Source organism: Chaetura pelagica, unplaced genomic scaffold (genome assembly GCF_000747805.2).
Source record: "Chaetura pelagica isolate M959 unplaced genomic scaffold, ChaPel_1.0 scaffold637, whole genome shotgun sequence".
Lineage (NCBI taxonomy): Eukaryota > Metazoa > Chordata > Aves > Apodiformes > Apodidae > Chaetura > Chaetura pelagica.
In genome coordinates this window covers 1,072,670-1,077,307 of record NW_009953950.1, presented here as the reverse complement: position 1 = coordinate 1,077,307, position 4,638 = coordinate 1,072,670, and positions in this window count along the sequence as shown.

Genomic DNA, 4,638 nt, shown 5'->3' with positions numbered 1-4,638 from the left:
CCCTTGCAAACTCCTTGTGGCTTATAACATTTTGCAATATTGCACAGGTTACAAACAAGTTGTTGGTTACTTGTCACAGGACTCTTTTTTTTATATATATATTTTAAATAAGGGTCTTTTGTACAATCAGACAGATACTTCTGCTGAGACCCACTCACGTCAGCATAGGCACAAAGAACATGATACAGTGATAATTTTTTCTCATAGTTCATGTCAAAACAAAATAAACAATATTTTTAATGGTAAGATCATGCACTCATGATAAGCAACAATGCAAAAAAACCCCTCAAGTCTACTGAAAAATAACATCCCATACAAATTAATTCAATAAATTACCCAAATTAATCAATAGTAGTAGTATTTTAATAGAATTTTGTAACCGATGAAAAAGTTGTAACTTCAGACCCACAAAAATCAGTGGAATTTTGCCTTTCACTAAACTGGGAACACAATTCAATTTGTGGTGTTTAATGGAGAGCAACAGTCTTGTTCTGGAATTTGATTGACTGTTTTAAATATTTTACAGAAAGTTTATTATGTGATCTGTATTTCTCTAGTAAATTCCTTGGACTATTACTACTTGGAAATTCAGAAGAAAATTCTTCATAAGATGTGACTGAAGAAGCTAGAAGGAATCAAAATCTGCTCTAGAGCTCTCTTCACAGTGTTTTTAAGATGCATAGTAAGAAATGCTTGATTATGTAATTTTTATTTTCCTCCATATTTTTAAGCAAATTATTTCTACATATGTGTTTGTGTAATGAGAATGGTCAGAATGTAATATATCACTGTGTGGCTGCATTTCTTTCTTATTCCTGCACTGATGTTTATACACTATTTCAGTCTGTTTGGGGGGGAAGAGTGTGGAGGAGAAAACCTGTTGCTTGCAACTCTTTGTATGAACATCCTACACAGAATTCCTAACTAGAACACCAGGTTCTATAAACACCAGGGTTTATAATGATGTCTGAAACAAAGTCACCTGCTTAGTTCAACCCTCTAAAAGGCAGGTACAGGACCTTACTCAGAAAACTACATGTGTATTCACCAGTGCCCTGTAGGTATCTCTGCTGTCAAAACACAGAGTGACTCACATAGTGTGCACCTACAGGTCTGTCTCAGTGAAAAGTGAGGCGAGTGTGACACCTCTGTAAAAGCTGCTGCTACATCGGGTGGTATTATCTGTTCCTAGAATAGCATACACAGATCTGGTTGTACAAACAAAAGAAGATACAAGAAGACTGTAAGAAGATTTCCAAAACCATCCACAGGACTAATGGGAACATAGGTCCAATGGACTGAGTGGGACTCTGAACTTTAAAAATTGCACTTAGTTTCTATATTTACTGCAAACAGTTGATGCTATTACAACTTTGTCACGATTTGACTCAGGACTGGTGGTTAAACCAGTTACAACAATGCTCTTGATCCCCTGCCCCCTCTCCCAGGTAGGGAAGGAGAGAGAAGATGAAGGAAAGAGACTTTCTGGATTGAAAACTAAGCTATAGACAGCTTTAATTAAATACTAATGATAAAAGAAAATATGTACAATTATATACAAATATGTTCAGGACTCTGCAAAAACCCTACTACAGAATCAAAGAATCATTCTGGTTGGAAAAGACCTTGAAGATCATCAGGTCCAACCACAACCTAAATCCACCAACTATAACCTAATCTACCCATTCAGTGCTTAAATCATGGCTCTAAGCATCACATTTATATTTCTTTTAAACACTTCCAGAAATGGTGACTTCACCACCTCCCTGGGCAGCCTGTTCCACTGTCCAACCACTCTTTCAGTAAAGAAGTTCTTTCTAATATCCAGTCTAAACCTCCCCTGGTGCAGCTTCAGGCCATTTCCTCTCATCCTGTCATTATTCACTTGGGAGAAGAGGCCACCTCCCACCTCTCTACAACCTCCTTTCAGTTAGTTGTAGAGAGCAATGAGGTCTCCCCTCAGCCTCCTCTTCTTCAAACTAAACAATCCCAGATCCCTCAGCCTCTCCTCATAGGACTTGTTCTCCAGACCTTTCACCAGTTCGGTAGCTCATCTCTGGACACGCTCCAGCAACTCAACATCCTTCTGCTAGTGAAATGAACTGAGCTGAACTGAACTGAACTGAACTATCGTCTCCCCCCACCCCACAGTGACTCCCCTGGCACACTCCTGAGCTGTGAGCCGTCCTGAAATGTCCCAGAGTGCTGCCAGAGAGAGCAGCAGAGCAGACAGGAGCTGAGGGTAGAGTGATGAGGGTCAGGAATGCATGAGCCTGGGGATCAATGGTGATGGATGGATGGATGGATGCATGGATGGATGGATGGATGGATGGATGGATGGATGGATGGATGGATGGAGTCCTCCCTGGACAATGGCCATGGATGGAAGAGAATGGAAGAAGAAGTAGGAAGGAAGTTGACTCCGGTGATCTCTGACCTTATACTGAGCTTACATAGATACGTGGAATAGAATGTTTTGGTCAATTCTGCTGTCTGTCTAGTCCATTCCTCCCTACAGGAGGGCTGCAGTCATGACTCTTCTGCTCCCAGTAGCATCCAAGGAGGCAGGTTTAACAAGTAGAGTGGTGACCTTGAAGTCCCTGCAGCAACACAAACATTCCAGTGCTATCAGTCCACTAGCTGGAAAACTTGCTGCTAGTTAAAAGAGCTCACTGAAAGGAAAAAAAAAAAATCAGTAAATTTAAAATTTGCTTCATCCTGGGTCAAACCAGGACAAACATATAAATATATTTCCCCTTAAGTACCTCCCATGCACATCCAGCCATTTCCTTTAGATTGTTTCTCACCCCTATACCATATCTTCGAGAGAACTGAAATGAAAGCTTCCATTTTAACCAGAGCCAGCCTTCCCCAGGTAGTCTGAGCAGAGGGTCCCATCTAAGGGCATATAACCAAGCACAAAACAACTGCCTGAAGCAACAAACTTTAAACTATTGTAACCTGTGTTTTAGAACTAATTTTTGTGCTTACAGAAAAGATCAATTATTTGCAAAGTAAGCAGAATTGCCTCCATAAATGAAATCAAGGGTGTCCACCTTATTCTCCTTTTGCCCTGCACTTTGGGCACTTGTGTTTGGGCACTTGGGTGTGGTTAGTAGGTCAAGAGAGGTTCTCCTCCCCCTCTATTCTGCATTGGTGAGGCCACATCTGGAATATTGTGTCCAGTTCTGGGCCCCTCAGTTCAAGAAGGACAGGGAACTGCTTGAAAGAGTCCAGCGCAGAGCTACGAAGATGATGAAGGGAGTGGAACATCTTGTGAGGAAAGGCTGAGGGAGCTGGGTCTCTTTAGCTTGGAGAAAAGGAGACTGAGGGGTGTCCTCATCAATTTTACAAATATGTAAGGGGTGAGTGTCAGGGGGACGGAGTTAGGCTTTTCTCAGTGATGACCAGTGATAGGACAAGGGGTAATGGGTGTAAATTGGAGCATAGGAAGTTCAAGGTGAATATCCGAAAAAATTTTTTTACTGTGAGAGTGACAGAGCCCTGGAACAGGCTGCCCAGGGAGGTTGTGGAGTCTCCCTCACTGGAGACATTCAAAACCCACCTGGATGAGTTCCTGTGTGATGTACTCTAGGTGTCCCTGCTCTGGCAGGGGGGTTGGACTAGATGATCTCTCGAGGTCCCTTCCAGCCCCTAAGATTCTATGATTCTATGATTGTATGCACTCCTGAAACGTAAAATGGATGTGGTGCCTTTCCAGGTCCATCTGGTGCCCTCGATGCTGTGAAATTTATGCACAAACTGACAAGTCAGAGGTGAGTAATGCTCATTTAACGCCAATGAGTGAAGATTCAAGATACCAATCACTGCCCTTTGATTGAGGAAATGGGCTTTCATTTATAATGAGCCTCTTCTGAGCTTCTCCCACTGCTGCTGCAGCGGGTGCACAGGTCTGGAGGGCAGAGCTGCCACCTGCATTTTGAGGCACCGCTCTCATTAGAGCTAGACAGTGAGGTGGCAAACACATGAGTGACAGAAGAGCTGCGGTGTCAGGAGGTGCTTTGTGCAGGTGAGGCAGAATCCTAGCAGAGCCTGAGTGTGTGTGAGCTTGTGTTTTGCAATTTCATACGGGAAGGAAACATCTGACACATGAGGTTATCACACATCTGCAAATCCAGTAAGGTCAGCGGGATTTGTCTGTCTCTTTAGGATGCAGTACTGAATAGGTGTTGTACTGCCCCGTGTTTCTGAGTTACATGGTGCCCATAGGTTTGAGTTTATCAGCAGGCTGCTTGCTTTCTGTTCAACTCTCAAACATGACCAGCAAAGAATAATAGAAAATGGAGTAGCAGGAGATTAAGAGAGGCCATATCTCAGGCTTCATAGCATGAAAGACTCATTACTGAAATATAAAAATGGTCTTACTGTGTCAGCCTGCAGATGCATGGAGACCTGCTGCTGCCACTGTCAGGAGCAGGTGCCTACAGAGCAGCAGAAGATCAAAGCCAGTGGACAATTGTGCTTGGAGGTACCACCCCCACTTCCAGCCTCCTGTACGCATGGTACCTTTGTGCTTAACAAAGCAGTCTTGTCTGAAGTTTAAGTCCATCACCCAGGGTCATGCTCTGACCCCACACAGCAGATAGAGTGAGCTTTCTGAGCATGAGGCATGATGCA